We start from the raw sequence: 26,682 nt of genomic DNA on the forward strand, positions 1-26,682 counted from the left end.
AGTGTCAGAGAGGATGTTCCCAGATGTTGCTTCAAAATTTGCCATCGATGAGTTTATGCAGAAAAAAATACATAGATACTTTGAATTACGTTAAAAAATTCAGCGGCATTACTAGAAGCTGATGCTGCATCACTGACCACCAAGTTCAATGAATGAGAACTTCATGGGAAAAAAAGCTTGAGGGTTTAACTCTCGGATCCATGTCTGCACTCCTCTGTTCTTTCCTCTCATGTTGGCACCATTATCGTAGCTCTGACCTCTCATGTCAGCTATCGCAATTCCCGTGTCTTCCAGCTTTTTAAGGAGCACATTTATCAGACCAGCTCCTGTAATATCATCAATGTCAATAAATTCTAGAAAATGCTCTCTGACAGTCACCATTGCAGGGACATTTTCACTAGGTTCTGTTGTTGTTACAAAATGCACCATTAAAGTCATTTGTTCCGTATAGCTGATATCAGGTGTGCAGTCCAGAATAACAGAGTAATATCTTGCTGACTTCAGATCTGCCACAATCTTCTGCTTGACTTTTGTTGCCAGTAACTGTCTGACCTCATTTTGACTTGTTTTTCCAAGGTAGTGGTGCATGTACATTTCCTGGGTGGTGACTCTTCTTAGATGAAGAGTACTGCATCAAACAGTACATCAGCTCCACAATTTTTAAGGAAGTTTCCATTGTTTGGCACATGCAGCTGATCTGAGGTGCCACGCAGTGCTAGGTTTTGGGTAGCAAGCATTCTCACAATGGCAATGAGCCTTTTCAGAACATTTTGCCTGTAAAGAGACTCTGATGCAATCTTCTCTTGATGCTGATCATCTATGGTGGCCTTTAACCTTAGTCTTATCTCAAGCTCTTTCCATCTATGGAATGCTCTCTGGTGATTTGCTGCCTTCTCATGGCATGCCAGATTTCTAGCCCTTTGTTCCTGTAGAACCCAATGTGGCTGGAACATTAGACTGGAAGAGTTTGCAACAAAAACAGTATGTAGCATTCTGGGTTTTTGAGTACATAAGCCATGGCCTGTCCACTTTGTTATCATTGGGGATTTCACTCCAGTAATGTGTTGGATGGAAACTTCTATTTTCATTGTCTTTGGGGAACATGAAGTTTTTCTTTGCTGTGGCCCATGCAGTACAAGGAAGTCCCTCAGGCTACAGCTCAAGTGGGTCCACAGTCCTGGATCATCTAGACTTAAGGAACTAAACTCAGCAGCAGCTGTTTCTTGTTCCTCCACCACACTCTTCTCTGATCTACACTTTTCTTCAGGAATGTGCATGGTTACATCCATTTGAGATGGAGATATGGATGCTGCAGTAACTGCCAGGTCACCTGCCCTCTGACTAACTGGAAGATCAGGCATCTCCTCACTACTCACATCCTCACTGGGACCGGAAGGCTCACTGTGAACATTTGTGTCTATGTATCTCAGGAGAGCTCCTTCCTGCTTAGATAGAAAAGCTTCCTTTGCTTTCTTTCTTTTTCTGAATGCTGCCCCAGAGGGGCGTTTTCTTCTTTCACTCATGACTGCTGTCCTGTGTCAGCTATAGTGGCTCTTAACACTCAGTTGAAGGGGACAAATAAGCAGGCTGGTAGCAGGGTCTCAGTGAGGGAAGATATCAGCGTCTTAAGGGCCTAAATGGCTCCTACTACTTCAGTTGACTGCCTGTTCTCCTCAAGTGGGTTCAGGGAAGCAGCAGGAAACAGGAAGCTCCCTGAGAAGCTAGTGTTAATCAGTCCAGGCTCCTGGGGGTGCTAGAGAGGTACATAAGAGGCTCCTCCTCCTCTCTCTCCCTGCAGCTCCTGCTGCTTTCTGTTATTCCCTCTGACCTTTTCTCCTGCCTGCCTGTCATGTCTGTTGTGCCCTCCTTCCTCCAGCACAGCACTCCCCCATCTCTGTGCATCTAGAGCAGAGAGAATACATATGCACCAGCAGCAGACACAATTTTCTACACTCTGGGTCCAGGTGGCGCCCTCCCCACAATCTGCCACCTGAGGCGGCCGCCTCAGTTTACCTCATGGTAAGGCCAGCCCTGGTGAGCACCCTTGATAGGCAATACCTCCTCCTTGTAAACACTGAGTCCATTATACAAAAAAGGAAACTTTACTGGGAGGAAAAGGGGACACAGAATAATTTTGGGAAAGTCAGTAATAATCAATCAGCAATAGCTGTACATATCTATTAAGTAAGATTCCTTCTCCTATATTCCCCCTTCCTTCCCCTCCCCCCACCCTCACCCCAGACCTGGCAATACTTTTAAACTCAGCCCTTCACTTGTGGTGTGAATGTCCAATAAGGTAATCCATTCCTATGATAGACACTTCCCTCCCCCATCCTCCATTATCTGCCCCACTCACTATTCACTGTCCAGGGTCAGCAGAGCCAGTCAGTGGAATCCGGAGTTCAGACAGATCCTTCTTAGCCCCTAAAGATGTGCTGGTGGAATTCTGTGCCAAAAAAATTTAAAATTCTGCAAAATTCTACTGACTGCTATGGTTGATGAGCTGGCTGCCCTCTGTTCTGGTGCCACAGCAACCCCGGGTGAGTGAAAGGCATAACTGCAGCGCCTCTTTGGCAAATGTATTTTCTGCAGAGAAAAAAAAAATCTGTGAATTCTGTGCATGCGCAGTGGCATAGAATTCCCCCCAGGAGTAATAGCAATAGTAAGAGACAGTTCCTGTCCCAATAGACATGACAGAATATTAACATCACTTTGCAGATGGGGACCTAAGCCACAGAAAAATTAAAAGACACACTCCAGGTCACACTACGAGTCTGTCAGAGCTAGAGCTAGAACTCAAAGCTCTTAAATCCCAGTCTAAAGCCTTAATAACAAGATCATACTCTCTCTGTAAACATTATTAGAGGTATGTTGCAGAAAAAAGTAGGCCTTATTATACCTACAGTCATAGTGTTAGCTTCCCCATAAACAAAAAAGTCCCCCTCTTTAACAGGACAAAAAGTAAACGTCTTTTATTTTAATTATTTTAAAAATTAACATATAAAATACATTTGCTATTATAATGTTGGCTATCGGATCACAGAACAGATGTATGTACTCACCAGTGTTTATGTTTGAGGAGGAACTAACTACAATATTAGCTGACAAACTACACTGTTTTCAAGGAACTCAATACCCACAGGAGAGCAATGGAATCATTATCATAACAGATTACTATTCGACGACTAATGTACAGTATTTTTCATCTGTGTCTCTTCGGTATGAATAGAAAAGAGACACAGATGTATTGTTTTCCATTCCCCACGACTGTGTCTTGAGCTTACCATTCTTATCAGCGAAATGAATTGATAATATGCTGAGCAAACTGTAACTGCTGTCTGAGAAATGTACATTGGGTGGCCATCAGTTTTACATACTCTAATGGTAATTTTTGCCCTGTTATTCCTCACTGCTTGTGAAGACTGTCCTGTAAATATCCTATAGGCTTATTCATAGTCATTGAGCAAATATTTCTGGTTGCCGTTAAATTTCATCGGTAAACAAATCAGTTTAGCAATAAAGTTGAAAAAGAATCAGGCTGTATGAGAGCCCTGCAAGGTGACTTTACAGTAAGACAGCTATCAAAATAGCAGAGATATGACTAGAATCTGAGCAGAAGATGGCTGTGGCAATAGGGTGCCAAATGATAGTGAAGTGACTTTTGTGTGAAAACCCATTTACATCTGCCACTTAAGCTTACCCCGGTACTTGAATGCAGAACTTATTTGAAAGGTAGACCTTTGATCTTCTCATTTATGTTTCTACACCTATGCTTCATCCTAATGTGAAGAATATGTTTTTTCTTCCATCCTCAGTCCACACTTAAACAATCAGGTCCTCATGTCTGCCAGTCACAAATGTAATGTTTTCTCACAGTAATGCTGCTACTGTAATGACCTGATCCAACAGAAAGTCTCCCACTGACTTCAACGATCTTTGAATCAGGCCCTTACAGTAATAAGTGAATGCTTTACTTAGTAGCCTCCAGGCCTTTGATATGCTGGTTCTTTTGGTAACATAGTTACTGAAGACAAGTAGACCTACTTAACTCCAAAGTGCCTGCAAATCAGGTAACTGTGCATGCAGGGGCAGCTTGAACATGCACTTACCTGATCTGTTTGCAAAAAGGATGTGCAAAAGTCTTTCCTGCATTTTTTACATGTGCAAATGGACCTGTGCTTTTTCAAATGTAGCCCTTAGTTGACTTTGTCTGTTAAACTCAAGAGAGAGTTTTTCTAAGTGAATTTCTGTATCCTACACTTTGAATCTTAAATGAAGTTGTCAGATTACTTGAAAGTATTGTTTCAATGTGATATTTTTTTAAAAGCAAGTGTAGAGGAAGCAATTAAGTGGGGCTAGTACAGAAGGAAACAATATAACCTTTATTTATATTTGTCATTCTGTGAGAAATATGCCCACGTATTAAAAGGAAGATGGTGTTTAAAATTTGACTGACAGAAAACTAGAAAAAATATTGGATGATCTAACAGGCCCTTTTAATCTCTTCTGAATACTGTCATAAGTCAATGGGTTTCAGTGCTTTTGCTTATATAGCTAGTGAATAATGGATGGTCATAGTACATTGCTATGCTGTGCTGAGATTCTGTGGCTTTGGCATATTGCCCACTTGCAGCATGAGTCCCAATTTCATAAATATATATGAGTCCATTGGTAATAGTTACCAATTTTGTTACTTACTTCTACTTGCCTTAGAGATGGGCCCAGGAGGTGATGTTCAGATCTAGAGTAGGTTTTGGGTTTGATATTCAGTTTGGATGTGCCTGTGTTCTTGCAAAACTCTCACAAAGCCTTGCTCTCACAAGATTTAGGAAATCTTATGAGCTTAGTTGGTCTTGTGAGATTTCCACCATCTTGGGGTGCATCTGACCTGGATTCAGAGAACAAGCCCCCTTCTGATTTTGGATATGAGCCAGGCCCCAGATTGCATTGAGCCAGATTAAGACAAAGAATGTGAAAGAATATCACTCTCCCACACCCCACCCCATTTCAAAAACACCCTTTTGTAAGTATCAGATCTGAGCATTCAGTTGAAATGCATCACTGCTAAATGGTGAATAAAATGCTGTTCTAATACTAGCTCCTATTATTCCATTAGCATTTCTAACTTCAATATATAATAACATTGGACTAGTTACACATCCCCCTTGTTAGCTAGTAAATCCATGAGTATAGTACTGAATCTATAGAAAAAACACATTCCTAAAAGACTGTGAATGTTTCATGAGTCAGAGAGACGTGCACTGCGCTGCGTGATTATACAGATTATGGTGCCTAGAGAAAACACTGTTCCCTAATGTTTAGCTATTGCCCATTTGGCATTTTAGAGTCCCTTAAAATGGTTTCAAAGGGACACTCTTCCTGGTGAAGAAATGCCTCTAGAATCTTACAAGCCCAAGAGAAATCTGCACTGCAGAATTCATCAGATTTCCACAAGCAGTGCTAGAAATTTTACAGGCCAGTTCCATTTACATCTCACTCCTGATGGAGCAGATGGTAATCTTAGCAGCTCAACAAGTGTGGCTTCCTTTAACCCCTGGTTTTACAATTGTGCTTTGCTACCTCAAAAATGCCTCTTCAATAGAGATGGACTAACTCTTCATTTCCTCAACAGTTCTCTGGAAAGATGCTGGATAAGAAACAGGGACAGCTCTGGCTTTTTGGCCGCCCCAACCAAAAAAAATAATAATAATAAAAAAAAACTGGGTGCGGCCAGAATGGCAAAGCAAAAAAAAAAAAAAACTTGCGGCGCGGCCGGAGCCAGGGTGCAGGGGGACTCCCTGCGCTGCAGATGTGCCCCGGCTAGCGGGGGGTGGAGGAGGGAGTGTGGGGGAGAGAGAGAGAAGGGGGGCGACCAGGGCTTCAGCTGCTACGCGGCCCTGCCGCCTGCCCGGAGGGCTCTGCGCGGCTCCGGTCGGCTGGGAGAGAAGGACGCGGGCTGCCCTGCCAGACTTGCTGCAGGGCGCTCCCATCCTCTGCGCCCCGCCCCCTACAGGGCGGCCGGAGTGGAACACCAAAAAAAAAAAAAAAAAAGTGGCCGTGCCACCCTAGGATTGGGTGCCTGGAGCAAGCCCTGATAGGAAAGCATGAAACTTCTCTTTTCTTCTTATCATGTACAGGGAGATTTTCAAAGCCACAAATGGGAATTTGGAAGTCAATGGGAGCTGGGACCCTACTTGGCCTTTGACAGTCTCCCCCTGAGGAAATAGTACATATCCCCCTAGAGCTGAGTATGTCTGAGACTCACACTGGAGTCTGTAGCTTTTTTTACAAGGAAATTTGATGAATCTTCTTTTTGGCCAAGAATTTCAGTAACACATCCCACCTTCCTTTCCTTTTATGACATTCAGATGTTGTTTAATGAGCCAACACAGATAGAGTGAACATATCTAGAGAGAATGTAAGTAGCAGAGGTGGAAATGAGGGATCAAATTCTCTAGTTCTTTTCATGCTTTACTCCAAAAATCATCAGCAAGAGATTATCTGATTGGTTCCAATCTCTTTTAATAGCTAACTAAAGAAATTCCTTAAAGGAGCCAGAAACATTCACTGACTGCAGGCACAAAAGAGCTTTCAGGGATTTTGTTTCTCAGCCCAAAGACAGTGTTCAAAATCTCCCTGATAAGATCATTCTTTAGCTTTAATTTCTCATTAGAGAGGGTTTCAATAAATCCAAAGTCAGTTTTCCATTGAACTGCATCTTGTGAATACCAGCTATTGTGCTGTTAAAGGGTCTGTTAATATAAGAGAACATGAGGTCTGGATGTGTGTGTCCAGTTGATCCACTTTAGATAAGTGTTCATTCTCTCTCAGGAGCCTTTATGGGAAGCGTCTCACCTTGCTCTTCCTCAGATGGGTCAGCTAATGGTCCTCAGATGGACAAGTGCCAAATGGTTCTGTAGCAGCATGGGCATATTCCTAACACAATAATTTATTGTGGGAAATACATACACATATTTTTTGACTAGGGTAATGGGGTCCTCATTAAGGACTCAACCCTGAGCTGACTTATGTGCCATTACAGAGGGGAAAGATGCCCCCTTGCTTCGCAAGTAAACTACCCACATTTCTACTTTGTGCATGGGGAGGAGAGCAGCTACTGCAGGCTGCTACTTTCCTCTCTTTGCAGGTGGGTGCGGTGGGATGGGGAATGGGAGGAATCTTGACTCCACCCAGAGAACTCACTGACTAGCACAGCTGAGCCCCATAGAGAGGTAAGTAAGATGCACCTCAGGTATAGGGCTGGGACAGCTGACTTCGCCATGAGTAGAGCCAGAGAGCAGTGGGGACTGACTTGTGACTCCCAGACACCTATGTGCTGTCTCTTATTCTGAGTTTGTGTTAATTCCATGGTCTAGCCCCCCTGCAAAGAACAGTTGTATGAATCACAGAGAATAGTTTAAACACGATTCTTGGGAAGCTATAGGATGGCTTCTGCTCCATTGGTTCTCTGTTCAAATGTACCTGAGGGCAGAAACTGGCCCTATGGCTTGTTTTGAAGGTGCAGTCAGTTAGTGCTGAAGGCTCTCAAAGCTAAGCATAAGGTTCTCTCTTCATTGCCAGCCTGAATGTGGCCATTAGGCATGTAATAAAGTGTGAGACTGAAAAACAGCAGGGCCCCACACCATGCTTTTCATGTTTGTGTTTATGGTGTGTGTGCGGGGGAATGCCTAATTGTTATTTGAGTGGGAAATAAAGCCAACTCCTTGTTTAACACAAATTATGAGCCCTTTAATTCCTACAGCTTCTGCTTTTAGCTGCAGACTCTTTGCCACTATTATTATTATTTATTCCTGAGCAGTGGCAACGTGCTTGGCATTGTACAGCACCTAGATTGAGATAAGGGCTTAGAGGCTTGGATGTGTGAGGTCCTGCAAACTTACCTGAACCTGATAGGACCCAACTACAAGTATTAGGTTCAGGTCCTGTCAGGTCTGAAGCCAACCCGACCCTCTCGGGCTTGGATTGGGTCAGGCTGACTCTGACTGGCTCCTCATGCCTGTGGAGTTGGTGCAGTGCTGGCTGCGTGTCCTGCTCTTGCCGGCCGCTGCCACCTTGCTGCGCTCCCTGCGTGCCCTGCACAGTGAGCATGCTGCCAAGTCGCAGCGCCTCAGAGGCCGCACACAGTGCAGCAAGGCGGCTGGCAGGAGTGGAGCATGCAGCACCTGCTGCACCAACCCCATGGGCAGGATATGGCTGGAGACAGGTTGCAGTCATGGTGGGCTGCAGGGAGTGGGAAGTCCCTACCATGCTGAGCCCATGGAGGAGGGGCTGGTGATGGCAATGACTCAGGTTTGGGGGGGAAGCGTTGGGTTCAGGTTAGTTAGGGTAGGCTTGGCTTGGGTTTGGGTCCAAGTCGGGCTTTAAAATTAGGCCTGAGCAGACCACTACTATGAGGAGCTGAGCTCCCTTGGCTCCCATGAGACTGTATGAATCCCCTAAAGCCATAGGGTGGAATTTTCAAACCTGGATGCCCAAAGTTAGGCTCCTAAATTGATATTTAACCAGGTAAATAAAAGCAGCTTCATTTTCAAAGGTGTTGAGCAGCCATACATCTGACTAAGGCTGATGACAGCTGCAGGTGTCCAGCACCTCTGCACAGCAGGTCACTTTTGTTTAGGTGTCTAAATATGGATTTAGGAGCCTAATGTTAGGCACCTCGTTGATAGTTTTGACCATGCTGCAGGTGTCCTATTTTCAGTCCTGGCCTCCGATATTATAGATATGATCCGCCATAGCAGCAGGTTCACCTCCCACAACACAAGGGGGACATCCTGCTAATTAATAGGTGCATATTCATTTTTGTTCAGGTACGTGATTGTGCTGGCAGAAGTGGACAAAACCGGAATCTGGTAGAAAAACTGGCCCTGTATCTGATCCCTTGCTCTAAAAGATAACAACACTTAATGTTAAGATGGCTGCTCAGGTCCAGTCCTGTGAGGTGGGAAGAGTCTCCTAAGAGTGAAGGGAATAAAGTGGGGGTAAAGTCGTTGGAAATTCAAAACACTTCATGTTGTTTCAGGAAGCAGGTAGCTCCTCACCCATTTGCTCTATCACTATAGCCCAGGTGGTGTCTAAAACCTAGAAAAAATGTTATTAGACAGGCCTGGATTCCAACCCTTTATTAATTCTTCTTCTTCTTCTTATCTATTTATTTGTATTACAGCAGCACCGAGGAACCCTAGCTGTGGATCAGTATCCTGCTGGGCTAGGTGCTGTATAAACACAGAACAAAAAGATGATCCCTGCCCCAAAGAGCTTACAATATAAATATAAGATAAGAGACAACAGAGGGATACAGACAGATGGACAGGGAAGTCCCTGGAAACAATGAGACAATATTGGCCGGCATGATAAGCAATGGTATCAGCTTACCAGCTGCTTAACTATTGTTGATTTTTTTGGGCGACATGACAGCAAAGGAGAGGTTTGAAGGAGGTATTAAGATTGCTTAGTGAATGCTTACAGGGAGTTCCTCTGAATCGTAAGGGGCAGCCTGAGAGAAAGCACAAAGGTGCTTGTTTGAAAATTTTACAAGTGGGCAATGGAGGCTGGTAGCATGGGCTGATTGGAGTTGCTGTTTATTTCTGGGGAAGTCATCTTTGATTTTTCTCTCTCTATATGTAAGTATCTGGCCCCTTTTCAAAGTTGAATTTGGTTTCCACATACAGAGGGATTGTGTATGGAGTTGGACTGCGCCCATGTATTTGCAAAATAACCTGTCTGTAGCACACACAACAGATGATTAATTGACAAGAAAACATGTCTAAATTTTTAATCTGGTAGACCATTTGTTTCTAATGATTTGATGTAAATGATACGGTGCTGTATTAGCATGAATGTGTTACAATGTGAGTGTTACATAAAAACACTGCTTTACTCACCGCACGCAGTATATTTTCTAAAATGTGACTTAATTTAAGACTTCTCCTTTAAAATGATAAGTTATGTGTTTGTCACCTGAATATTAAATCCTACTCTCTTAATAAAACAAACCTGGCTGAATTATACTTATTAATCATCGTTGTCATAGCAAAACGTCTGGAGGCAAAACAACATGTCTGTAGTGATTAAAACAAATGATGAAAGCTAGATGGAACCATTGCACGGATACACTGATTTCAGTCCATAGCGAGGGTTCAAAAAATGCCCTTACATTGTGAACAAAATGAGTCTGCTGATCTCAGACTATTCTTGTGTAGACTTTCATCTACATCATAAAGTAACCCTAAAATCCATCTCTCTCTTCTCAGGATGTATTATGATTGAGATAGCTGGTGTAAATTGGTGTTGCTATATTGTTAAAAAAAAAAAAACATAGGCACACTAACATTAAAAACAATGTTTTTTTCCTTTTAGGAGACACTAGTGTTTGTGAAATGTAGTGGATGGACAGGAGTGCAGACTGGAGTCCTCTTTATCTGCAGCACAGGTAGCAGCACTACAAACCTCCCTCTACATTACGCTGCAACACCGCAGTGTGGGGAAAAAACAATTGACTGGTGCTCTATAAATTCCCTGGACCTGATTCTCCACTGTAGTACTCCAGTTTTAGGCTGGTGGAATTCCATTGATTTCAGTCCATACCTTTAGGCATCTGATTTTGGAAGGTTCGGCCTGAACCCCCATTTGCCTCAGTTTCACCATTTGTAACATGGGGATAATGATCCTTACTCTCCTTTGCACAGCATTTTGAGATCTGCAGAGGTGAGGAACTATAGAAATGCTGTTTGTTTATTATCTCAAATAGTGAACCAAGGATAGGAAATATAGAGCAAGCTGGAACATGAATTAAACCAGGCAGGCATGAGCAGAGAAAAGTGGCGGGAGTGTGTTTAAAACTAATACCAAAATGGAAACCTAATTCTCTCTGTGGGCAGGGACCGGTGTAATTGCTGAAGCAAAAGGGGTAACATGGGAATTCTGGGAAGGGCAGAAAATGAAATGTGATAGAGCTTGAGTCCGTGGCAAACATGTGACAGAGGAATGGAAAAGGCAGCCAAGGGACTGATACAATGATCCAACTGAAAAATAGCCAAAGTCTGAGTCAGAATCTTGGTGATAATCATAGTTCATATGTATCCGAAGAAGTGGGCTGTAGTCCACGAAAGCTTATGCTCTAATAAATTTGTTAGTCTCTAAGGTGCCACAAGTACTCCTGTTCTTCTTTTTGCGGATACAGTTCATATGTTGTGCAAGTTTAACAAACACTAAAGGCACAACTGCTTGTGCAGTGAAGATACATTACCCTCACTAAGGTTTTGATGTTTCACCCATGAAAGTCCAGAACAAGGCTTCTGTGGGCTTCAGTAGTGCAGAATCAGGCTCTAAAATGCTTCTAGTACTAGTAATATTGCAGGAGCTCTGCAAATATGGTGGTTTGGGGTGTACTGGAGTTTTGACATTACTTACCTGTGTGGGCACAGATCTGTTTTCTGATGTGGTTCTAGGGACTACATCTTGCTCCAGCAGATGGTCCACAAATTAGTATACTGGGGATTACGTTTGAAGTAACACTGATTTGCAGTTGATGCAGCTACTTCTTTCCCCAGCGAAGCACATCGGAGTTATTGGAGTGGGTGATGAAACTGCACCTTGAGTTTGATGTAGCTTTAATCCCTCACATCTATAGCCAACAGGATAAGTCGTTGATATGTGATTTTTATTCACGTCCAGCTCTTTGTGATTGCCTTGGTATAAGGAAAAAAATCCTCTTGTCACAGAGGAAGGAAAAAAAAACAATTGTTTCAGTGTTGATTCTGTCAGTGCACACAGGATACATTAGCCACAGAATCAGCTGAACAGACAGAAAAGACCAGAAAGGATAATTTTCTAAGAACAAAGTTTGCTTTGCAATGTCTCTGCAGAATAAAAGATGGTGTTATCTAGCACCTTTCATTTTCAAGGTGTCCCAGAGCACTTCACAATAATGAACTGTATCTAGTGACTCTGTAGGCAAATATGACCGGCATTGTGCTCTCTGCAGCTACTTACAACCTTGGACATCATGAACCACTTTTCAATTGAGAGACGGGTGTGTGGGCTGGGTTCATCCTCTGCCTCCAAGTCTGAAAACTTGCCAGGATTTTCACTAACATATTGAATATGAATAACATAACATACTAAAATCCCAGTCCAAGGGTGTGAAGGCCCCAAGTACTACTGTGGGTTTGAAAAGCCTCCGTAGGAGATATGAAGTTCTTTGGGTCAGAAGAGGAGTTGGGATTAATGGGTTTGCTGGTTCCCGGTCCACCTGTAACGCACATTCCTGGCTTTATGTCTATGAGAGAGTGTGATGATGTAGCCTCCCATGAATGACCGACTACTACTGCTAGCTAAGGCCTGATTGTGCCCTGCTGGGAGGGGGTCTAAAGAGGAGAGAGTTGCAATTGTATCCTCAGAGCACAGAGGCTGCTTGCTCTGTGTGCCCCCTGGACTGTGACATACAAAGGGAGCAAGGAGGAGACAGGGCCAAGCCTACCCCCAGAGTGAGCCAGCAGATCTGTGAAGGAGGGGAGTATGTTGCCTACTTGAAAGACATGCTTCTCCTGTGCCTCCTCCCTAAAGAACAATTCCTCCCAAAACACCTATTGGAGTGTCCTAGCTCCACACTGCCTCAAATACAGGGCCGGCTCTAGGCACCAGCAAAACAAGCTGGTGCTTGGGGCGGCACATTTTTAGGGGCGGCATGGCCGGCGCCAGAATGCCGCCCCTAAAAATGTGCCCCGGCCGCCCTAGCTCACCTCCGCTGCTGCTGCCACGGCGCACGAAACAGCTGATTCGCGCGCGGCTACTCGCCCTCCCTCCCAGGCTCTCAAACCTGGGAGGGAGGGGGAGCAGCGGGGTGCGAATCAGCTGTTTCGCGCGCCGCGGTGGCTTGGGGTCTCCCGCTCCCTCACAGGCTCTCAAGATCCCTAGTGGCCGTTTCGCGCGCCGCTGCTCCCCCTCCCTCCCAGGCTTGGGAGTCTGGGGGGAGGAGGCAGGGCTGGGGATTTGGTGAAGGGGCGGAGTTGAGGCGGGGCCGGGGGTAGGGTAATTAAAGAAGCGGGGGGCCGCCAAAATTGTTTTTGCTTTGGGCGGCAAAAATCCTAGAGCCAGCCCTGCTCAAATACACAGCACTCCTGTAAGGTGCTCTGTTCCCTTTGCTCCCATTGAAGCCAGTGAGAATTCAAGGAGCGTACAGCACCTTCCAGACATGCTTAGCATCTTGCATGACTGAGCCCTAATGTAATACCCCTTCAGCTCAAGCATTATAGGACTGTGGAATAAAGTTGAAGGACCAAGATTGTAATGCAGTGTCCCTGTGTGCATTTAATGTATGCAGTAACTCTGTCTGTTGTCAGTGGACATGGGGGAGGAGACATTCTTCTCCTCTTGCTACCATAGTACACAACATGCACAGCATAGTTATGTGGGTTGTGTATATGGTGAAAGGGGTGCTCCTTTGGGTTAAAATAATTGGAGTCATCATGAAATTTGATGTCACCCAAATATTCAGTGCTTCTCATAAATATTTTGGTTTCATACCAGACATGGAATTTGTGTTTTAGTGACAATCCACTGTATCTATGTGGGCAGCCACAAACCATGACACACATTGTTGAGGACTGAAAAATGACTCAACTTTCTGGAGGGCTTCATGCCTTGAACATTGTTGATAAGAACACTGTGGCTTGGCTTGACCAGATTACAGACACCAAATAAATACACAAATATCTCATGTTTGGCCATGTAAATTTCAAAAAATGAGGTTTTTTAAAAAAAATCTTGACCACCAGACATGAAGAGACAAAAGCAAGATGGCTCTCCGGAATCCCTTTTTGCATGGAGGGATCATGTGGCATTACGTGGCATGTAGGGTATAAAGTGCATGCTCTATAGTGAACAGATTATTTTGTAACAAAGATTGCAAAGTGAAATATTGTCCCACTTGTGGAATGACCACTGAATGCTTCTGTTTCGGTGTTCTGCTGTATTGAAAGGTTTGGGATTATAATTGCAAGAGGAAAGGGAAACAAGTGAAAAGTATAGCCAGGAAAGGATGCTCATAATTTGTTGCTCTGTGCAGTATATATGTATTTAGACTTTAGGCTTCTTCCCAGAAGGAGCTCAGAAATAGGCACTCCACATAAAAATAATCAGACAGAACAAACACTGATCTGTGATTCTTTCAGAGTATAATTGTTTTCAAACAGAAACACCATAAAGTTGTAAAACATCTTGTTATGCTCTTAAAACAAGATGATGTGACAAGAGGCAACTTGGCGTGTATACGCTACGGCAAGGTATATATCAGTTATACATAAGTTGATTAGATGGCTAACCTACTTTAGAAAATCCCATTTGGCACCTATTTGCATCTTTAAAAATCTGGCCCAAGTCACTTTTGAAAATGAGACTTCAGAGCCTATGTTCCATTTTCAAAAGTACCTCGAGTCTAGATTCCTAAATCACTTAGACCCAGATCATAGGTATTTAGGTGCCTACCTACCTGTGATCCTTTGAGGATCTAGGCTTAGGCACTTTTGAAAATTTTACCCCCATCTCTTCAATCACTTTTAGCTATAACATAACCACTCTGAGAGAAAAAACAACTCATGCAGATGTGTAGTCACGTTGCTTAATGCACTACTGGAAGGTGCTCAGATACTATAGCGATAAGCACAGTATAGGAACCTATGTAGAATAGTATATAACATAGAATATTATGGGCTTTCAAATGATAATGTTAAACACAAGCATTGGGGAGTCTCTTGTTCTAATGGGAGTTACAGGCGCTCAATTCTTCTCAGAGTTTGGCCCTAATATTGTAACTCTTTTAGCCAGCAAAGTGCATTTCACTCATATTAGATCACAGGGAAAGTTTTAAAAGATATTATATAAAACATAAATGAAATGATCATGTGATGCTGCCTCAGAAGGGTCAGTACAGCCACACAGAAGGCACCAGGAAACATTTTTTTTTCAAATGTTGACCCAAGGAAAAAATATTGAAGTGGAAAACCAGAGCTTTCCTCCATATTTTACAAGCTACCTGGTCCTACATTAATTCTGTGAAGTGACCTCAAGCCTCAGAAGTCTCTTTGAATCCATTTTTCTCTGTGTTTCTACTGTTTCAATAAACCTCCTCAACACATTCTTTTTGAAAGTCTCAGGAACAGCAGAGAACAGATAATTCCCTGCATGTCACTCTTGGGGCAAGCCATTGATAAAGCAGAGAACAGGGCACAACTGCAGGAAACTGTTACTGCGATATATGTCCTATAGACCCGCTGCAGCCCTTGATCTAGGTTAATTAGCACTGCTCCATGATGTACATAAATCATAATGTTTGGAAATTGCTATTGACATCAAATGAGATGTACCAATTTATAGCAGCTGGGAATCTGGACCATTGTGTGCAGCTGTTACTGATGTCCAGGGGAGTTGTATACACATAGGCTGTGTCCTCATAGCAAAAAAGGTGTGATTTTGATTCCAGAGAGCTACCTTCATGTAAAATCCTAATGGAGACAAGGCACGGTTAGTTTTTACTTCAGGGTAACTGGCCAAAGTCAGCCTCAGATGGGGGAATAGTGTTGATCTCAGCTAGAGACATGAAGGCATGTGCCTTGTCTCCACTCAGATTGTATCCCAAAATAGTGATCTCAGTGTAAAACCCACACTTTTTGCAGTAAAGACAAAGCTATCGCTGACACCACAATGTGCCCCAGGCTTATTCCTTGCCTATTAAAGGGGAACTCTGTAGGAACACCATTAGAAGAATTCAGCAATAACAGTATTTTTGCCTAAAGATTTAGTTTAGCAAGAAACCGTGTTACATCTTTTACAAACATGATGAGAGTGACAGCATCAGCCTGGTCAGTCAGCCCTAAGCATGGCCAGGAAAGTGCTATTCTATATGAAGGATTAAATTATTCAAGTATTTCGTCCTCTGAAGCTCCGGTGTACTTCCGTTCTTTTTTTCTCCTTGGAGCAATTTCTGTCCTCATTTACAGCTGTTCAAATGCACTGATTTGCAAAGAGCATAACTGAGGGCAGGATTTGCCCTTTAAAGTTACAGACCTAGGATCCTTGATGCATCAAGTCCAGTATCTTGTCTCTGACCATGACTAGCACCATATGCTTCAGAGGGAGGTGCGGGGAATGCCATGGGGAAAACAAGAGAATAGCTTACATCCTGGAGATGTTTTATATTAACCCCATCCATTACTGGTTGAATAATGCCCTAAAACATCAGATTTTATATCCTTTATACCCTTTTATCCTATTTTATGTGGCTGCAGATGATGTTAATCCTATACCTAGTTAAGTTGCCCTTCACTTTGTAGTGAATGTTGTTATAGATCTGCTGCTGTGTTTCCTTCATAGAGACAGTCACATTTCAGGGCTGGAAAGTGATCTCTGTACAGAGTGTGTAAAACTCTTTGAGACCCTTCAAAATGAAAAGTAGTAGCAAAGGCTTCAGATACATGAAACTAAAAAGGAATCTTTTGTCAGCTAAGGGCTTTTTATATTTGTAAACTCAAATGACTGGACTGAGATCAAGCAGCTCTTTAGTGACAGGGAAATGAGCTAGTGGTCTTGTTTCCTTCTCCAGGGGGCCGGTGTCTATCTCAAGAAACCATTGACAAAATTGGTAGTCTCAGCGAATGAGCCAAGGACTGAGTGGTCATGTATGTTGAAGTAAACTCAGTAAGTCATATTGGTGTGGTGTGGTGTAAGCAGGGTCTGAATGAGTTCTCCCCTGTCAACTAGCTGGGAGGGGGAGAGACTTCAGGAACAAACTGTATGTATATGAACACACCTACTCTGCTTAGATATCCAGCAGATAGAGCTGAGTTGCTCAAAGAGATCAACTTTAGCTGGTGTTGGGTTACAAACCACTTTATTATTGAATGCACGGTGATGAAATATTGTTATCAATGTTGTTGTTTTTATTGTATGAATAAAAGGGAGCAGAACTGTGCTTAACCTGTCCCAAATGAGGGGGGTCACCCTCAGCTGAAAGGACCTTGGTAAGCCAGGGGCTCGAATGCCAGACACATGTGAAAGTAAGAGGGGTGGGGACAGGTGTACCACTGAGGAGGTGTGGACTCTGGTTTAACCTGTTTCTCCACAGTGTTCAAAGCTAGAACTAATAGGCTTCATTAGGAGCCTGTTGGTATTTCAAGTATTTGATAAGAGCTGAAATCACTTGTGGTGGGGTCATATTTCTGCCCAGCCTGATGAGAGCTAAAAATCACAAAGAGATTGACCTACAGAAGTCACAGCAGAGAGGCAGGTGGTAGCTGAAGGTAATTGACAGGCAGCTGGTGAAAGTGGCGAGCAGTTGGCTGGTGGGGCGGCCACGTGGCAAGGAACAATGGCTAGGCAGCAAGGAACAGCAAGTGGCAGGGCGGCCAGGTGGCGAGGAACGGTGGCTGGTGGGGTGGCCAGCGGAGAGGAACCGCAGCTGGTAGGGCAGCCAGCCAGAGGAAGTGCTCAGATGGCAGAGCAAGCCAGGTGTCGTTTTCCCCAGGTGGGAGGTGAACTCACACATGCATCTCTGAATCCTGGGTCCTCACTGACCAAGGACAACCACTGTGAGTGGGATGTGGTGAGGGAGCAGAGAGGGGCACAGAAAAGTAACTTTTGGTTGTAGAACTCAAGAACATGAGGGAGAAGACATTGCCCCATGCACTCTGGGGTGGGTGTCCTGCTCACAGTTTTATGTTTATGAATCTTGCTTGTGGAATTTTCCCTAATTAATGTCAGGTGACTTCTCTGCTTTCATTAAAAGTTTCTTTTCTGCACTCAGACTCTGTGTTTGTGAGTGGGGAAGTATTGCCTCTCAGAGACACTCAGGGGTGGTGTGTAATTTCCCCAGGTTACTGGGTGGGGGCGTGAGCCAGTTTTGTGTTGTGTTGTTGAAAAGGAACCCCTAGATATTGAACCCGGCCCTGGTTGTTGCTGGCTCCACCTCTGCAGAAGGGTTACAGTGGGAAGCTTGCCTGGCCACAGCTTGCTTTGGAGCTGTTCTATGGATAGAGGACTTCACTCTCAAGCCCTGATAATCTGGCATAATTTTCAACCCCTCCTGTCATTAGATAATATTATTATGAATAATGTTAATAATTATTAATAACAATCCCCCACAAAATGGCATTCAGTTTGGACATCCAAACTGAGGGCCTTCCCATTTTGCATTTTGCATATTCAGGCAATCAACAATCTGCATATACTTTCCCTTCTCAAGTAAGCCCGTGTTTGCTCACATAATGAGTTCCAAAGGCTGCATAGAAACATACTGTGTGTACAATTTCAATTTGCAATAGCAAACTTCTAAATATTTGCATATGAAAATATACTCAACGTTCTTTGCTTCAATTTGTCATTGTCATTTAAACATTGCAGGACAAAAGTGAATAGTGTACCTGTTATGAAGAACAATCCTGGAAGAACGACAGCCCTTTACATAGAAACGCTCGCTCTCTCTCTTCCTCTCTCTCTCTCTCTCTCTCTCTCTCTCTCAAGTTTTAATATTAAGAATGTACTGCCAGTATTATACCCCAGCTCTTCTGAAACTCCTGTGCAGTGCAGCTCATTTTTGGCTCTCAATTCCGTTTCTTTTCAAAGTGTTTTTAATCTATTAAAATGAGATACTCATGTGATTCTTATTATTTTTTAGTCTATTAAAATGAGATATTCATGTGTCTATTAAAATGAAATACTCATGTGATTCCGATTCTTAACGTGTACAGCGTCTTAATGACACTGCTCCAGAACACATTCTTCATCGATGTAGGCTATGAATGGAGCTAAAATGTTTGATATTAAACATCCTTTTGTGTATCAAGGTTCTCTAGAATCTCCTTGAGCAATTTTTTGCTAGCAGTGACTGTATAATTTACAAAGCGTGTCTTATACGCTAATGAGATGCTAAAGTATCAACAGCATTTGCAAATTAAGAGTTAGACATAAGCCCTCGAAATGAGCCCTTAGAAGCATAACATAACATAAATTTGTAAGCACAAATATACGTGTTTTCTGTAAGCTTCTTTATAAAAATATTTACCCTTTTGTGTTTATTCTACCACTAGATTTTATTTAGCAGATGTGTATTAACCAAAAACGGTATATTCTGTATTGTCTTTGCTGCCATTTTCATTTTACGATGAATTTTTATGAGAAGCAAAGGTTCAGTCGCTGTAAGGGTGCTATTTCTCTGTTGCACCATCATCTAAGGTTCAGAATATGATAGGCCCAAATGTTTGTTAAGAAAAAGTCTGATTGGATAATCTTTAATTTGATCTTTAGTCTCAAGAAATTAAAAGAGAGAAAGAGAGACCATATGGACGGCCTGCACTTGTGAAATGGAGTAGTGAAGAAGGAAGTCAAGAGACTAGATATGATTAGAAGCCAATGGCTAGAATGAAGAGCTGGGAAATATGCCTTGGTATTTTCAAAACTATTTAAATATTTAATTTAAAAGAGATTAACAATACAAGCATTTCAGTTCTTAAAGAAATCATGTAAGTACTATCAATGCTATGTCTGAGACATTTCCATATAGACATGCTTGTATCAATGACAATGTCTTAGTATTCTAGCAATAGCCTTTCTACGTATTGCAGTTGCTCATCTGAATATCAGTCTTTCCATGCCTTTCCCTCTCTTGGCCCTGTTGCATCAGGTACTGCTCATAGTTTGTAAAAGGCTGGAGCCCCTTCTGATTTTATATGCGTTTTTCCTTGGATCCTTTTTTAATGACTTTCCACCTCCCTCTGCCTTAGGGTTTTCTATAGCATCCTTCACTGTGGTATCTACCCATTTCCTAAGCAAATCAGTTCCACACGGTGAAGTCCCTAGTGGATTTTGTGGACATTTCTGCTCATCTCCTCTCTCTGTTTTGGGAACACATTTTAAAAAAAAATCCTAATGATGCTCAGATCTACTAAATGTGTCAAAGTATAACCGGGCTTGTGTGGATGAAGAGGCCTGGTGGTGGTGGATGGGCAACAAGACACTTTAAACAATGTGGTTTTGGTGTAAATGCCAAGGTCCTTGTTTTGAAATAAGCATATAATAGAATAATTCTGCTTTCCTAAATGTGGTTCTCCATCACATATCATGCAATTTTTCTGTTAATCAAGGGGTGCTCCACCACTGGAATGAACAAAATGTTTGTGTGTCTGTGTGTCGGAGGGTGGGGTGGGTGACAGGGGGCGCAGGAGAAAACATGCCGTGGATAGATGATTCTGGCAAATATATTTTGACACATAGGTGATATATATATTCAAATGATTTGGAACAAGTGGGCCAAATTCTTCTCTGTTACAACCACAGCTTCTTTGGGATTCCATGGGTATAAATGACAGCAAAATTTGGCACGGTGTTTGTTACTTAGCAAACAGCCTGATGGAGCTGTTGATTAACTGAGCATGGAGCTGGGAACCAGAACAAATGTTAGTCATATGTCCAGATGTCAGTCACTTAATACATTACTGGAAGGTGCTTAGATACTACAGTGACGAGGGTATTATGAGAGTCTGCATAGAATAGAATAGATTCCTAGCTTCCAAGGCCAGAAGGGACCACTGTGATCATCTAGTCTGACCTCCTGAATAACACAGGTTGTAGAAGTTCCCCAAAATATTTCCCAGAGCAGATCTTTTAGAAAAACATCCAATCTGGATTTAAAAATGGTCAGTGATGGAAACACCACTGTGACCGTTGGTAAATTGTTCTGATGGTTAATTACGGTCACCATAAAAATATATGCCTTATTTCCAGTCTGAATTTGTCAACTTCCAGCCACTGGATTGTGTTCTACCTTTCTCTGCAAAGGTGAAGGGCCCATTATTAAATATTTGTTCCTCATGTAGATACTTACAGGCTGTAATCAAGTCACTCCATACCCTTCTCTTTGATATGCTAAGTAGATTGAGCTTGTTGTGACTATCACTGTAAGGCAGGTTTTCTAATCCTTTAATCATTCTTGTGGCTGTTCTCCGAACCCTCTCCAATTTATCAGCATCCTTCCTGAATTGCAGGCACCAGAACTGGTCACAGTATTTCAGCAGCAGTCACTCCAGCACCAAATAAAGAGGTAAAATAACCTCTCTAATCCTGCCTAAGATTCCTGTTTATGCATCCCAGGCTTGCATTAGCTCTTTCAGCCATAGCGACTCACACTGGGAGTTCGTGTTCAGCTGATTATCCACCATGACACCCAAATCTTTTTTCAGTATCACTGCTTCCTAGGATAGCGTCCCCCAATGTGTAAGTAAATAATAAATGGAGATATACCATCTCCTAGAACTGGAAGGGACCTCAGAAGGTCATTGAGTCCAGCCCCCTGCCTTCACTAGCAGGACCAAGTACTGATTTTTGCCCCTGAGCCCTATGTGGGCACCTCAAGAATTGAACTCACAACCCTGGGTTTAGCAGGCCAATACTCAAACCACTGAGCTATCCCTCCCCCCTTAATAGAGCCTCCATTCTTTGTTCCTAAATGTATATTTACTTTTAGCCGTATTAAAATGCATATGGTTTGCTTGTGCGCAGTTTACCAAGCGATCCAGATCTCTTTGAATCAATGATCTATTCTCTTCATTATTTACCATTCCCTCAATTTTTGTGTCATCTGCAAACTTTATAAGTGATGATTTTATGTTTTCTTCCAGGTCATCGATAAAAATGCTAAATAGCATAAAGTCAAGAGGGACCTCACTGGAAAAAACAACTGCTTGATGATGATTCCCCATTTACAGTTACATTTTGAGACATATCAGTTGGTCAGTTCTTCATTCATTTAATGTTTGCCATGTTAATTTTACATCGTTCTAGTTTTTTAATCAAAATGTCATGTGGTATCAAGTCAAACACTCTAGAGAAAACTAAGTATAGTACGCCTCTACTATTACTTTTAGCAACCAAACTTGTAATCTCATCAAAAAAAGATATCAAGTTAGTCCGACAGGATCTATTTTCCCCAGCCCATGTTGATTATCATTAATTAAATTACCCTCCTTTAATTTTTTATTGAGTCCCGTATCAGTCGCTCCATTAGCTTGCAAGGATTGATGTCGGACTGACAGGCTTATAATTAAAATAAAATAGAAAATCTGGGATCCATTCCTCATCCTGCTACTGACTTACTGTGTGATAGTAGGTAAGTCACTTAAACTCTCTGAGTCTCACTTATCCCTCATCAAAAGTAACTATCATCTTGATCATCAAGTCGTGCACACTTCTAACCCACGTATCCCTGGATTTTCACTGCTGTTACTTTTGTCCTGCCTCCCCCTTCCATCTTATCTTTCACTACACCCACATGTAGCATCTTGTCTTAAATCAGGCTCTGATCTTGTAATAGTGCATGAGCGAACTGCTGCACTTTCCGACCGAAATCAATGGGGCCCCACAGGGGCACAGCACTCCACGTATGCACCACCAGTTGCTGGATTTGAGCCATTTGATGGTAAGCTTTTGGAGGCAGGGGCCGCACTGCACTATGCGTTTGTACCATATAGATATAGTTCCTAACACAATGGGGTCCAGATCCAGAATGGGGCTTCCGGGCTGTACTCCAGTGCAGACATTAATGATCACCCATCTTTAAACTGAGGCTAATTATGCTTAACCACCTTCGCAAAGTGCTTTGAGATATACGGTGTGGATGAAAAGTGCTGTACAAGAACAAAGTATGATTATTTTTCACCAAGCCTAAAGTAGGTGTGGGGGGACATTACTCAGGGGAGTGGGTAGATTAGGCCATCCCTATCCAATATGCAAGAACTACATTGTTCTAGTGCTTCAGGTAACTACTTCTTATTGACAAAGTAAATCTGGTTCATTTATTCATTTCCAGTGTAATCTTTTTGTCTTCGCTGCTCAAGCTTGTTGTATGTAGCAATCCGTTCCTCCTCATGGAAGATAAGTGCTTAGAAAAAAACATCAAAGGATGTGTCGGGAAACCTCTCAACCCTTAAAATGCATTGCTACAGGAAGAGGCTGAAGGTCTAATCCAGTGGTCCCCAAATTTTTTCTGACATGTCCCCCCCAGTAATGGAATCTGTCCGCGCCTCCCCCTCCACCCTGGGAGCTGTAGTCGGAAGCTGGGTCTGGGAGGCGAGGGCCGGGGCCTAAGCCAGGGCCGTGGCCGGGGGCCGAGATGTATTCAGGGCTGGGAGCTGGAAACCCAGACTGGGACCAGAGTGGAGCTGGGTGCAGAGTGGGGCTAGGGGTGGCTGGTCCTCTGTGGGGGCTGGTCCAGGCCCCGCCACACCCCTCTGCATCTTCCTCCAGGTGTGTTCCACAGTGTGGGGAACTCTGGTGTAAACTCTGTTCCTATAGATTGGTTTAGCATCATTCAACAGATTATACAGTGGAAAAGTCTCTTCCAAGAATTAGGGACTGTAGTACAGTAAAAGCTCTTTTATCCGGCACTTCACTAACTGGTGAGCTCTATAAACTGGCACTTCTGATCTGCACTGAAAGTCCGGATTATGGTGCGATTGGTGCTGGGCTTTCAATTCTGAAAGTTAATCAAGCGTGGAGGTGGCTACGCATGAGAAGCCTGGGGCTGTGGGGTGCACTCTGGGAGGGAGTTTGGGTCTGGGAGGGGACTTGGGGAAGGGGGTTGGGGCACAGGAGGGACTTGGGGATGCTGGATGGGGGGGCGCTCACCTCCGGCAAGCTCCCCACAAAGCAGCTCCCCATCCCTGCTGTTGCTGGCGGAGGTGCCGCCAGGCAGCTCTGCAGGCACCCTGCCTCCGTCTCCCCGCTCCAAGTGCTGAGTCCGCAGCTCCCAGCCCATTGGCCAGGAACCACGACCAATGGGAGCTGCAGGGGCTGGTGCCTGCAGACAGAGGCAGTGTGTCTGCTTGCAGAGCCGCCTGGCCACGCCTCCACCAGGAGCAGCAGGGACAGGGAGCTGTTTGCGGGGAGCTGCTGGAGGTGAGCGCCCTTCCTATTAGGCACCCGAGTCCCTTCCCACACCCCAACCCCGCTGCCCCAAGTCCCCACCCGGACCCAAACTCCCTCCCAGAGCCCAAGCCCCACAGCGCCTCCCATGCCCCTGCCCTGCATCCCCCCCACACTCCAAACCCCTGCCTCTGAGTTAACTGCGTTTTTACTTTACTGGCACCCCCCATTCACCCAGCATGCCAGTTAAAAGAGCTTTTACTGTAATGCATTCATTGAGTCTGAATGGCTTGCCTAGGCAGGTGGCGAGCTGAAACTATGATGCAAAACATGAGTATTTCCTGTTACCTTGCTCTCTGACCTCACTCTTCCACCTTCCCAAGGATTGTATCATCCACCTGTTGAGTCTTGTGAAACCCAGACTGTATGTTCTGTGGGAGAAGGTGTCTTGTTGTTACTTCCCTGCATGGTGCCTAGATGAATGGGGACTTGTTTTTTTTGACTAGGGCCCCTAGATATTACTGTAATCATATAAATGTAGGATTGGAAGGGGTCTGGATAGGTAGTATAGTCAAGTTCCCTGCATGGAGACAGAACTAAATATTATCTAGACCATCCCTGATAAGTGTTTGTCTAACATGTTCTTAAAAACCTCCAATGATGGAAGTTCCACAACCTCCATAAATAATTTTGTTCCGCTGCTTAATAACTACCCTCACTGTTAGGAAGTTCTTTCTAATGTCTAACCTAAATCTCCCTTGCTGCAGTATAAATCTATTACTTCTTATCCTGTTCTCAATTGATAAAGAGAACAACGTATCACTGTCTTCTTTGTAACCTTTTACATACTTGAAGACTATTATGTTCCCCCTCAGTTTTCTCCAGACTAAACACACCCAATTTTTTCAATCGTTCCTTGTAGGTCATGTTTTCTTGACTTCCAATCATTTTTGTTGTTCTCCTCTGGACTTCCTCCAATTTGTCTATACCTTTCTCATTTATGGTGCCCAGAACTGGACACAGTACTTCACTTGAGGGCTTATCGGTGTTGAGTAGAATGGGACAATTACTTCTCATGTCTTGCTGACAACACTCCTGCTAATACATCCAGAAATATGTTCACTTTTTTTGGAAACAGTATTACATTATTGACTCGCATTTGGTTTGCGATCCGCTGTAATCCCCAGATCCTTTTCCGCAATACTCCTTCCTAGGCAGTCATTTACCATTTTCATAGAATCATAGAATATTAGGGCTGGAAGAGACCTCAGGAAGTCATCTAGTCCAATCCCCTGCTCAAAGCAGGACGAACACCAACTAAATTTTGTATTTGTGCAATTGATTATTCCTTCCTAAGTGTAGTACTCTGCATTTTTCTTATAGAAATTTCATCCTATTAATTTCAGGCCATTTCTCCAGTTTGGCAAGATCATTTTGAATTCTAATCCTGGCCTCCAATACACTTGCACCCCTTCGAGCTTGGTATCATTTACTTTATAAGTGTGCTCTTTATGCTATTATCCAAATCATTTATGAATAAATATACTTGTCTGAGACAAATCCCTGTGCTTAATATAGCAAATACCAATGAAACCAGTAGCATCTTAACCAGTGGAAGAAATGTTCATAAATGCAGCCTCTGTGGATCCTCAGCAGGTATCTATGGTTGTTGTTCCACAGAAGTCAATGGAAAAGACCAACTCAGAGTATTCATCTGTATTTTTCAAGTGATATTCTTGGCTTAACTGAAAAGGACAACAGGAACTCAAATGAGGCCAATATTAGCCTTTGCCTTTTGAAAGGATTTTGTGCTTAAATTTAAAAAAAAAATCAAATAAAATTTTGTATCACTGTTGGTAAATTCAAATGTTTTATTGCTGTTTGTTTACAGAGCAGGTTGAAACTCCACAGGAAATTCTGGCATTTCAAAATGTTTTTGTCCTGAATCAGAATGAGAACAAAAACAGCTGAAATTTCCTGTGAAATTTCAGGTAATTTGAAAGGCTCCATTTCGATAAAATCAAAACATTTCACTCTGAGTTAGATTTTAAAAATGTATGTGATAATTTATAATATAATAAATTTATAAATGAAAAATCATTGTGAAACAAACAATTAAAACATTCTATCTAACTTATGGAAATGCATCATTTTATTTTGTGTTCAAAATGAAAGTTTAGATTTTGACAAAAAGGCATTCTCTTATGTAAAAACGGTCCATCTGAAAATTTTCAACCAGTGCTATGTATTATTTTTCAGGGGAAAAAAGAGTGTTAGGTTCTTTGCTGAGCAATTAGGAGCACACAGTCCTTCCTCCAAAGAGTTTACAATCTAAAATCCCAATCCTGCATTTAGATTTACATGGGCAGACACTTGTTCTTATGCAGAGCCCTCTTAACTTCAAAGGGATTCTGTTTGAGGGTAAGAGTGATCCTAAACAGCTCAGATTGTAAATCAGGACCCACACAACAATGAGGGTAACAAACAATGGGGAAGAGGTGAGGAAGGAAGAGAGTTGTGGCAAAGGAATCATGCAATTACTTGATGTAGGTATGTGCTCATGTAATGGTCCATCACAAAACCAAACAACAGTGTGCTAACACTGGACAAAGGCAACTTGAAATTGACTTGAAACAAAAGTGAAGACCAAGTTTATTAACTTGTCCAGGTTGACTGAGATGCAAAAGGTGAGCAAACAATAATAAAACAGTGAAAGGAAATTAACTAAGGGTATTTTTTTTATCTTGATAATGC

The sequence above is a fragment of the Malaclemys terrapin genome, chromosome 1 (genome assembly GCF_027887155.1).
Source record: "Malaclemys terrapin pileata isolate rMalTer1 chromosome 1, rMalTer1.hap1, whole genome shotgun sequence".
Taxonomy (NCBI): Eukaryota; Metazoa; Chordata; order Testudines; family Emydidae; genus Malaclemys; species Malaclemys terrapin.